General features: G+C 40.4%; 1 protein-coding gene across 2 annotated transcripts in view; it reads right to left on the bottom strand.

Moving 5' to 3' along the window:
• The window catches only part of CD53 (CD53 molecule), a 29173-nt gene extending 23990 nt beyond the window's left edge, over positions 1 to 5183 (bottom strand). Inside the window, exons 1-2 of one of the 2 annotated variants that reach the window (XM_012000690.1) lie at positions 5111 to 5183; positions 3083 to 3175 (exon numbers count right to left, since the gene is read on the bottom strand). The gene's annotated coding sequence lies outside the window, so the exon portion shown is untranslated. Of the gene's footprint in view, positions 1 to 3082; positions 3257 to 5110 lie in introns of those variants that run through there. The other variant, XM_012000689.1, reaches the window with a different exon arrangement.
• Positions 5184 to 11742: the final 6559 nt, after the last annotated feature.

The raw sequence follows: 11742 nt of genomic DNA, 5'->3' as shown, positions 1-11742 counted from the left end.
TGTAATATATGCAGCCATAAAAAAGGATGAGTTCATGTCCTTTGTAGGGACATGGATGAAGCTGGAAACCACCATTCTCAGCAAACTATCACAAGGACAGAAAACCAAACACTGCATATTCTCACTCATAGGTGGGAGCTGAACAATGAGAACACTTGGACAAAGGAAGAGGAACATGACACACAGGGGCCTGTCATGGGGAGGCAGGAGCGGGGAGGGATAGCATTAGGAGATATACCTAATGTAAATGACGAGTTAATGGGTGTAGCACACCAACATGGCACATGTATACATATGTAACAAACCTGCACATTGTGCACATGTACCCTAGAACTTAAAGTATAATTTTTTAAAAAAAGAAATTCTGCTGTGTGCTTATGAAATGGATAATGAAGAGAGAGCACTCACATCTAACTCTCAGCATAGAGATTCCTGGCCTTTACTCTGAGTGGTCATTCACTGACTTTGCAAATGCATGTCTTTCTCTTTTCCAGAACCTACCTCCAGTCAGCCTTCCCAAACTGGCCACCCAACCTCCACCTCAATCCTTCCCTCCTCTGCCCCAGCAGCCATGCTGTCCTGCTCTGCACAGCTGTCTGGTTTCTCTGAGTTACTTTGCTTCAGTGCCCTGCACCTGCAGTGGCAGATGGGTCCTGGGAGCTTCCTGACGACAGGTGCCCAGTCTCTAGGGCCCAGGGTGATTTACACATAGTGGATGCTTGCTCAGTACAAGAAGTGCCCTGGGCTGACTAATCTAGGAACGCAAAACAAACCACTATAACTGAATCAGTGCAGTACTTCCTGGAACAGAAGCTAAGCTGAAAACAATGGCTGTAACCTCACAAGAAGCTCCACCCTTCCTTCTGCTCTAAGTGAAAATCTAGGTTGAGGAAGGAAAAACCTGCCTCTTCTCCCTCATTTCAACCCCACATCCCATCAATTCTGTCGTGTGAACATGGTGGGCATAGCCCCACCCAGAGCTGGACCTAGGACCTGCCTGGTCAGCGATCTTGCCCTCCACTTTCTGGTGCCAAGTAGGAGAAAGGACTTCCCACTTCATGTGACTCTGTAAGCACGGTGTGTTACACTGCAGTCTCACTTGCTCGCTCTCATTTCTAACATGCCTGGAGGTACACACTTCTTTGAATTTGAATATACAGCACCCTTGGTCTAGAATGTCTCCATAGCAAACCCATACTTCTGTGAAAGTGAACCCACCAGTCACCTCTCCAGGGATTCTTTGGCACACTCCTAACTCCTCCTACAGTTTGTGCACATTCTCCATCTATTATAGAAAAGAGCACATTGCACTGTATTTGTATATTGCTGTGATTGTAGTCCACAATAAACTGTACAACTCCTTTCAGATGATAATCTTCTCTGTTATCCTGTATCTCCAACACCAAGTGCCATATCTGGCCATGGGGTAGGAGTGGGAAAGGAGAACCGCAGTCCAAGGGCCTCTGTGCAGTCAGGGGTCAATCAGAGGGCATAAAAAAGGAAGGACTGACAGACTTCATCCTTTCCAGTTTGTGCCTCTTGTCAGTGAACAAAGGTGAGGTCACTTAGGTGGTGGTAACCATAGCTGTGAAGGCATGGACTCAGAATCATTCCTCATGAATGTAAAAGTACCCAATCCTTTCATTTAAAAGTTAAATGTTCTTAACTGACCCACACAGGAAACATCACAGGAAATAATGCTTCAGTTCAGTCTTTGCTCCCATTCAACCACAATTTCAAAATAGTACAGATTCTCCTCAAGATTGAGAAAGCAAAACCTCTTTGTTTATCCAGCAGCTAGGAGTCTGCTTTTTCTCAGCTTTCTTCCAAAGCACATGCATAGTATGATATCTCTTATCTCCCATGGGAGTTCCTTAAGAGTAGGACTGTTTGCTAGATAAATATTCTCCTTCTACCTTTTCATCTCCCTCCCCCACAATTCCCAAAGCACAGTGCCTGGCCTCAGGAGGCACCTAACACTTGATTATTAAGTGTTTTTTCTTCCAAAAGCCACTTTTAGTGTCTTCTAAAAGTGTTTTAGACGACTGCTTTTTATTTTTTAATTCAAGGCTCAATAAGCTCTGAGGTGTTTTGGGAATCTAGAACCCTCTCCCCTGTCCCCACCCCTCTTGGAAATCTAGAGCCCTCTGCCCTGTTCCCAACCCTCATTCTTAGATGGGTGGGTGTAGTCAAAGAGAACTTTCTCCTTTCTGCTCCAGGGCGTAATCAAGTGAAATTCTCACAGGTCTTGGAAGAAGAAAGCTCTTATATAGAGTTTCCTATGGTGGTCACAGAGAGTCAGGACCAAAGCTCTGCTATCACTTTGCTGAGTTCATGCAACCTCAGTCATTAGTTACAGCACATGATTGGAAATTACTGCAGTATCAAGTTTTGGGGATTGCATTTATACGTGCATCAGTGGTCACGTTTTGTACACCAAGGATAATCTGGAGAAATGCTGAGGATCACAATGCGCTTCCTGCTCCTTAAAAGCCAACAATCTACACGTCCTTTAGAGGTGTCTAACTTTCACCTTTTAAAATACAGTTACTGAGCACATCCTGGTGTTTTGATTTTTAGCCACCTTTCTATTTAGTGGCTTTGAAGAGTCACTAACTTAACTTTAGAAAATTTCTCAAATGAAAAAGAACTGTGTCTTCTAGCTGTCTTTCTAAAGACAGCTCTGGCTGTGAGTTCTTTCCTCACTGTAAAATCACAAGGCCAATTTTCTGAAAACCAGAGCACATAGGAAATCTCCCCATTGTCATCTCGCAGAGAAAGCTCCAGGCATCAGGAATTACTACACAGAGTAATTCAAGCTCTGTAGCAATTAAGGCGTGTGAATGCCTCAACTCAGAGATTTAGATACCGGGAACCTGATTAAGTAAAAGCATTTCTGGCCTGATTGCCTTTGGGGATGTTACTAGTATCTTGCTAATCTGTCTTACTTTGTGCACTAAATATTTGCGAAAGAGAAGTTGCAGGAGATTTTATGGTTACTAACGAGGTATATGGAGACCCCTAAGAATACGCCCTACCCCACATTAGACAGCAAACGAGGTTAAAATGTCATCAACCTTACCTTTTCCAGACACCGTTCCTCAGTCCTTTAGGCAGAATTTAGTGATTATCCTTGAGGTGGCTGAGACAAGGCTGGTAACACGGGTATCCGGGGCTATTTGTGTAAAAGGAGAAGTAAAGGGCGAAAAAATATGATCGTGCTGTGACGACAGGAAGCCCAGATGAGAAGAAGGAGGAAGTGAGGCTGAGTCCGCCCTCTTTTGCCTCAGAGACTCAGTCCTTCCCCAGTGGCTTTTTAGAAACTTCCTCCCACAGCCCACCCTAAACTAGTTTCGTGAAACAAAGGAAAACTTCATAACCAAGTTGGTTCAGGCACAGATCTCTGAGCAGTGGTGGATTCTAGGGTAATTTTGGCGATGATTTTTGCTTAGAAAAGGACAGTGGCATCTCAGAATTAACTGTTTATTTGTTCAAAAATAAGCATGCCTGGCCCCACCACCAGTTTCCTATTCAGGTAGACAGACTGGAGGGGAACACAAGAAACAATATTTCTAAACATTTTCTAGGCCTGAGACTTCGGAATGTCTTTCTGAAGATTCTCTGCTCCCTCCTCACACTCCCTGTCTGGCTTCAGCCAGTCTCTAGACTTCAGTTAATTGGACACCATTTGCAGACTTCTCTGTCTCAAGAGCAAGATTGTCTGAAGGTGAGTCCCCAAGGCATAATCCCAGGGGCACTGGTAGAAATGATTTGGTTAGTACAGGAAACACCACATTTGGAGCCAAAGATCTGAGTTTCAGTTCCAGCTTTATCTCTTTTAGCCGTGAGATCTTGAGCAAGTCTCAATCTGTCAGCCTCAGTTTATTAATGGTAGCATCTAATAATAATCCTACTAGTTACTGTTACATCCTTATTTATATACAAGAAAACAGGGGCTCAAAGAGGTTAGAAAATTTGCCCAAGGTCATACAACTAAGACATGTCAGAGCTAGGATTCAAATTCCAGGTCACGGAGAATGCCTTTTGAGAAACACTGTGATCAACGTATTTTGAAAAATGTGTTTCTACTTTCACTATGCTGCATCACTGGAATTTTCTTAGACTGGGTCAAAGGAGTAGCTGACAACCCAAATACGTCACTAGCTAACTGTGAAACCTGGAAGCAATCACTGAGCCCCAGTGTTTTCATCTTATAAATGAACAGATAGATGACACTCTTTGTGATGCTGACTTGGAAGCATGCCTCTGGGAAAGCTAGTTGTCTCCCGCTTCCTTCACCCTGAGACATTCAGATCCAGAGTAATCTCCAGCCAGGGCTGTCTTGTGGAGAAAACTGAGTTAAATGATGGTAAAAAGGTATTTACTGCAGAGCTTGTCAGTCCTTAATATTCTCTAAGCAGGGGAAATAATATACAGATTTCCCCAAACTTATCTGAGCATCAACTCCGTGTGTGTGTGTGTGTGTGTGTGTGTGTGTGTGTGGTTTCTGTGTGTGTGTGGTTTCTGTGTGTGTGTGTGTGTGTGTGTGTGTGTGTGGTTTCTCTTAGGGAACAATTTTTTCAGTGTGACTACACTTTAGGGAATGCTATTAAAAACTTTCTGCTCCTCAGCTGGAATCACTGCCCGTCACTCAGGGCTGCTGCCATGCTGACAGATCCCTGAAGTGGTGGGGCTGAGAAGGGGCTTCTGGCTGAACTCATATTTTCCTAGTTATCTCACCTATTCTGATGACTCTAATTACTCTGTCTGTTCCAAAGATTCACAAATCTATATGGATGCCATGATCTCTCATTTGAGCTCCACTCTCTCCCAGGCACCTCAAATCCAATATCCAAATTCAGTTTGATGAACTTCGCATCCCCACACTCAAGCCTGCTCCTCCCACCATGTCCACCATCTAGGAAAGACCTGACTGGCCTTTCAGCCACGTTCATGAGAAACCAGGTATCTTCTTAAGCTACTCTGTCTCCCACACCACCACCTATTATCAACCACCGAGTCCTGTCAACTATGCTTCTACCTAAATATTTCTCAGACCAGACCACCTGTTTCCAACCCCATAGACGTTACATTAGTCCTTATCTCTTACCTGTGTTACAGGATGCCAGTCTCCTTCAAGACCAGCTTGGACGTTTCTTCACTCCGTCCTCAGGAAGAAGGGAGGAGAGCCTTCTAAAATGCAAATTTAATCACATGACTCCCCAGCTTAAAACTCTCAGCTGGCCATTTCTTCCCTGGCCCCACCCGGAGATCTCCTCACACTGGATAACACTCGATGTGGAATTCCTTTGAGTTGCTTAAACAAATCAATCTAGTTCTGTCTCACGTGTTCTCTCTAGAATATCCTCTCACCTGTTCACCTAATTCCTTACTCATCCTCCATCATAGCACTAGAAAGCCCTCCAGGCAGGGCCAGTTACTCCTGCTCTCTGCTCCCATTGCCCACAGGCATCCCTCCACCCTCTGTCATTCCTTGTTTTTCATTGTTTTTCCCCACTAGACTCAAAGCTCTGTAGGTTCTGTGTTACTCTGTATATGTTAGGTGATCTTGCTCATGACTGTATTTTTAGTGCCTGGTATTGGGTCTGGCACGTAAGAGGTGTTCTATAAATATTTCAATAGTTTCAGGTAATGTGAGGCCTGAAAGTTAGGGGAACCAGAATTTTGGGACAGGCAGAGAGAGTAAGGGGAAAAAACAGATAGGTAGGCTGAACGTCTGCAGAGGCAGAAGTGATAAATAAGGGGGAATCTTAGGAATATCAGGAAGACTATCTCAAGACAAATTGTTCACAGCAGAATAGATGACCATTTTAATGGAGAACATTTTTCCTTAAATGTGCCTCCTTCCATCATTTCACTGGGAAGAGTTGTTCAAAGTGCCAGACAACTAGAGGTGGCTGTTTCCTGGGATTAGGGGTTTGGTAGAGAACAACATGCCCACTTATACCCATACCTATAAGATTTTATGGAGAATTAATTCTGTTTCTGACCATCAAATATTTAGAATTCATTTGCAGGGACAAGAACAAAAACAACTGGAGAATAAGACAATGTCAGGGAACTCCATGTTATTGAATAACCCAAAAGAATGCTCAAAAACCTTGAACAAACTAGTTTAGAAAATGCATTTAGCAGAAGCTCAGACTCATGGCTTGATCTTCTCAATACAGGGTATATTGATCACCATCATAGATGATAATAGAACCTGAGAGTTTAGGAAACTTGAACTTGGCCAGATGAATAGTGGGAATACAAATTATGAGTACTCCACTATTATGCAGTTCGTACTGGCCAAAATACATTCTGAATAGACAAAACCTCTTATGGACATTGTGAATTGAGTCCCCATTTAGACCTTTTTCAAAAGCCTTCTAAGTGAGTAGTTCTAACTGTTTTATTATTGGAAGATAATCACTGTTGAAATATGAGAATACAGATAGAACTTCCAAGTTTATTTCAGAGTTATTTAAGTACATAAGGATATTAGAGTTTAGGAGGCATAGATTTTGTGAGAATTATAAGATTGGAAACTTCAAACGAGAGATTAAAGTTAACTAGTAGTACATTGGATTTTGTTTATGGGCTCTAAGAGTAAAGTTTTGAAGAAAATGCAATAGTACATCATTCTTAGCTTTCATTTTAGGTTCAAATGTACATTTGCAGGTTTATTATATAGGTAAATTGCGTGTGACACGGTTTTGGTGTACAGATTATTTCATCACCCAGGTGATAAGTGTAGTGACCAATAGGTAGTTTTTTTATCCTCTCCCTCCTTCCCTGCTCCACCCTCAAGTAGGCCCTAGTGTCTGTTGTTCCCTTCTTCGTGCCCATGTGTACTCAGTGTTGAGCTCCCATGTATAAGTGAGAATATGTGATATTTGGTTTTCTGTTCCTGCATTAAATTTTTTAGGATAGGCTTTCTACCTGCATCCATGTTGCTGCAAAGAACATCATCTCATTCTTTCTTATGACTGAATAGTATTCCATGGCATATATGTACCACATTTTCTTTATCCATTGATGGTCATTTAGATTGATTCCATGTCTTTGTTATTGTAAAGAGTGCTATGATGAACATACACATGTATGTGTCTTTATGATAGAACAATTTATGTTTCTTTAGATATGTACCCAGTAATGGGATTGCTGTGACAAAAGGCAGTTCTGTTTTATGTTCTTTGAGAAATTTGCAAACTGTTTTCCACACTGGCTAAACTAATTTACATTCCCACCAACAGTGTATAAGCATTCTCTTTACTCTGAAACCTCGCCAACACTTGTTATTTTTTGGCTTTTTAATAATAGGCATTTTGACTGGTGTGAGATGGTATCTCACTGTGGTTTTGATTTGCATTACTCTAATAATTAGTGATGCTGGGTATTTTTTCATATGCCTGTTGGCTACATGTGTGACTTCTTTTGACAAATGTCTATTCATGTCCTTTGCTCACTTTTTAATGGAGTTGTTTAGTTTTTGCTTGTTAATTAGTTTAACTTTCTTATAGATTTGAATATTAGACCTTCGTCAGATACATAGTTTACAGATATTTCCTCCCATGCTCTAGGTTGTCTGTTTACTCTGTTGATAGTTTCCCTTTCTGTTCAGAAGCTCTTTGGTTTAATTAGGTCTTATTTATCAATTTTTGTTTTTGTCACAATTGCTTTTGACATCTTCATCATGAAGTCTTTACCAGGGCCTTTGTCCAGAATGATATTTCTTAGGTTATTTCCCAGGGTTTTAAAAATTTTAGGTTTCAGATTTAAAATTTCATCCATCTTGAGCTGATTTTGGTATATGGTATAAGGAAGGGGTCCAGTTTCAATCTTCTGCACATGGATAGCCAGTTAGCCCAGTACCATTTATTGGATATGGAGTCCTTTCCATATTGCTTGTTTTTGTCAGTTTTGTTGAAGATCAGATGGTTATAGGTGTGCAGCAATATTTCTGGGCTCTCTATTCAGTTCCCTTGGTCTATGTGTCTGTTTTTGTATCAGTGCCATGCTGTTTTGGTTATGATAGCCTTGTTGTGTAGTTCAAAGTCAGGTAACATGATGCTTCCAGCTTTGTTCTTTTTGCTTAGGATTATCTTGGCTATTTGGGCTTGTTTTTAGCTCCACATGAATTTTAAAATAGTTTTTTTCTAGTCCTGTGAAAAATAGTGTAGGTAGTTTGATAGGAATAGCATAGAATCTGCAAATTGCTTTGGGCAGTATGGTCATTTTAACAATATTGACTTTTCCAGTTATGAGCATGGAATGTTTCCCATTTGTTTCCGTCATCTCTAATTTCTTTGAGCAATGTTTTGTAATTCTTATTGCAGAGATCTTTCACCTCCCTGGTTAACTATATTCCTAGGTACTTTATTTATTTTGTGGTGTTTGTGAATAGGGTTGCATTCTTGATTTGGTTCTCAGCTTGGAAGTTGTTGATGTATATAAATGATACTGATTTTTGTACATTGGTTTTATATATGTTGAAACTTTACTGAAGTTGTTTATCAGATCTAGGAGCTTTTGAGCAGAGACTATGGGGTTTTCTAGGTATAGAAGCATATTGTTGGCAGAAAAGGATAGTTAGACTTCCTCTCTTCCTATTTGGATGGCTTTTATTTTTTTCTCTTGCCTAATGGCTCTGGCTGGGACTTCCGGTACTATTTGAATAGGAGTGATGAGAGTGAGCATCCTTGTCTTGTTGAAGTTCTCAAGGGGAATGCTTCCAGCTTTTGCCCATTCAGTATGATGTTGGTTGTGGGTTTGTCATAGACGGCTCTTATTATTTTTAGGTATGTCCCTTCAATGCCTAGCTTGTTGAGGGTTTGTAACATGAAGGGATGTTGAATTTTATCAATAGCCTTTTCTGTATCTTTTGAGGTAATTCTGTGGTTTTTGTTTTCAGTTCTATTTATGTGATGAATTGCATTTATTGATTTGTGTATGTTGAACTAACCTTGCAACCAAGGGTTAAAGCCTATTTAATCAGGTGGATTAGCTCTTTGATGTTCTGCTGCATTCGGTTTGCTAGCATTTTGTAGAAGATTTTTGTGTCTCTGTTAATTGGGGATATTGGCCTGAAATTTTCTTTTTTGGTTTTTGTTTCTGCCAGGTTTTGGTATTAGGATGATGCTGGTCTCATACAAGTAGTTAGAGTGGAGACCCTCCTCCTGAATTTTTTGGAATGGTTTCAGTAGGAATGGTACCAGCTCTTCTTTATACATCTGGTAGAATTTGGCCATAAATTCATCTGGTCTTGTGCTTTTTCTGGTTGATAGGATTTTTATTACTGATTTAATTTTGGAACCTCTTATTGGTCTGTCCAGGCATTCAATTACCTCCTGGTTCAAATATGGGAGGGCATATGTTTCCAAGAATTTATCAATTTCTTCTAGGTTTTCTAGTTTGTGTGCATAGAAGTGTTCACAGTAGTCTCCGAGAGTTTGTGTATTTCTGTGGAGTCATTGGTAATGTCCCTTTTGTCATTTCTGATTGTGTTTATTTGTATCTTCTCTCTTTTTTTATTTATCAGTCTAACAAGCAGTCTGTCAATCTTATTTATCCTTTCAAATAACCAGCCTTTTGATTTGTTGATCTTTTGTATGGTTTTTTTGCATCTTAATTTCCTTCAGTTCAACTCTGATTTTGGTTATTCCTTGTCTTCTGCTAGCTTTGGGGTTACTTCATTCTTGTTTTTCTAATTCCTTCAGGTAGGATGTTAGGTTGTTAATTTGTGGTCTTTCTACCTTTTTGATGTGGGCATTTAGTGCTATAAGCTTGCCTCTTAATACTGCTTTAGCTGTTTCCCAGAGATTCTAGTATGGTGTATCTTTGTTCTCATTAGCTTCAAAGCATTACTTGATTTACGCTTTAATTTCATAATTTACCCAAAAGTCATTCAGGAGCAGGTTGTTTAATTTCCATGTAGTTGTGTGATTTTGAGTGATTTTCTTCATACTGATTTCTATTTTTATTGCACTGTGGTCTGAGAATGTGTTTGGCAAGATTTTGGTCTTTTTAAATTTGCTGAGGGTTGTTTTATGATCAACTGTGTGGTTAATTTTAGAGCATGTGCCATGTGCAGATGAGACAAATGTATATTCTTTTGGTTTTGTGTGGAGAGTTCTGTAGATGTTGTTTAGGCCCATTTGGTCAAGTGTCAGGTTCAGGTCCCAAATATCTTTGTTAGTTTTCTATCTCAATGATCTGTCAGTGGGGTGTTGAAGTCTCCCACTAATATTGCGTGTTTGTCTAAGTCTCTTTGTGGATCTCTAAGAACTTGCTATATGAATCTGGGTGCTCCTGTGTTGGGTGCATATATATTTAGGATAGCTATGTCTTCTTGTTGAATTGAACCCTTTACCATTATGTAACCCTCTTTGTTGTTTTTGATCTTTGTTGGTTTAAAGTCTGTTTTGCCTGAAATTAGAATAGTAACTCCTACTTTTTTCTGTTTTCTGTTTGCTTGATAGATTTTTCTCCACTTCTTTACTTTGAGTCTGTGGGTGTCATTGCATGTCAGATGGTCCTCTTGAAGACTACATACAGTTGGGTCTTGCTTCTTTATCCAACTTGCTACTCTGTGCCTTTTAATTGAGGCATTTTATCTGTTTACTTCCAAGGTTAATATTGATATGTGAAGATTTGATCCTGTTGTCATGTTGTTAGCTGGTTATGCAGACTCGTTTGTGTGGTTGTTTTACAGTGTTAATGGTCTCTGTGCTTAAATGTGTTTTTGTGTTGGGCTGGTAACAGTCTTTGATTTCCATATTTAGCACTCCTATAAGTGCCCCTTGTAAGGCAGGACTACTGGTAATGAATTCCCTTAACATTTGCTTCTCTGAAAGTGGTCTTATTTCTCCTTTGCTCATGAAGTTTAGTTTAGCTGGATATGAAATTATTGGTTGAAATTTCTTTTCTTTACAGATGCCAAATATAGCCCTCAATGTCTTATGGCTTATAGAGTGTGGGAAAAAGAAAGAAAGATCAGACTGTTATTGTGTCTATATAGAAAGAAGTAGACATAAGAGAGTCCATTTTGTTCTGTATTTGAGATACTGTTAATCTATGACCCTACCCCCAACCTTGTCCTTGCAAGAGACATGTGCTATGGTAACTCAAGGTTTAAAGGATTTTGGGCTGTGCAGGCTGTGCCTTGTTAAACAAGTGCCTGAAGGCAGCTTGCTGGTTAAAAGTCATCACCATTCTCTTAATCTCAAGTACCCAGAGATACGCACACTGCCAAAGGTCGCAGGGACCTCTGCCTAGGAAAGCTAGGTATTGTCCAAGGTTTCTCCCCATATGACGGTCTGAAATATGGCCTCGTGGGAAGGAAAAGACCTGATCGTCCCCCAGCCTGACACCCGTGAAGGGTCTGTGCTGAGGAGGACTAGTACAAGAGGAAAGAAGGCCTCTTGGCGGTTGTTGGCAGTTGAGATAGAGAAAAGCATCTGTCTCCTGCCCGTCCCTGGGCAATGGAACATCTCGGTATAAAACCCAATTGTATGTTCTGTTTACTGAGAAAGGAGAAAACCGCCTTAGGGTGAAAGACAGGACTTGCTAGCAAGTTCTTTATGCACTGAAAAGGTTTATGGAGATGTTTACATATGCATATCAAGGCACAGCACTTTTCCTTAAACTTATTCATGTCACAGAGATCTTTATTCATGTGTCTTACTGCTGACTTTCTCCCTACAATGATCCTATTATCCTTCCACTTCCTTTTCTTTA

This window comes from Mandrillus leucophaeus, unplaced genomic scaffold (genome assembly GCF_000951045.1).
Source record: "Mandrillus leucophaeus isolate KB7577 unplaced genomic scaffold, Mleu.le_1.0 Scaffold64, whole genome shotgun sequence".
Taxonomy (NCBI): Eukaryota; Metazoa; Chordata; class Mammalia; order Primates; family Cercopithecidae; genus Mandrillus; species Mandrillus leucophaeus.
Note: the sequence above shows the minus strand (reverse complement) of the source record. Positions and strands in the feature narration are given on the sequence as shown.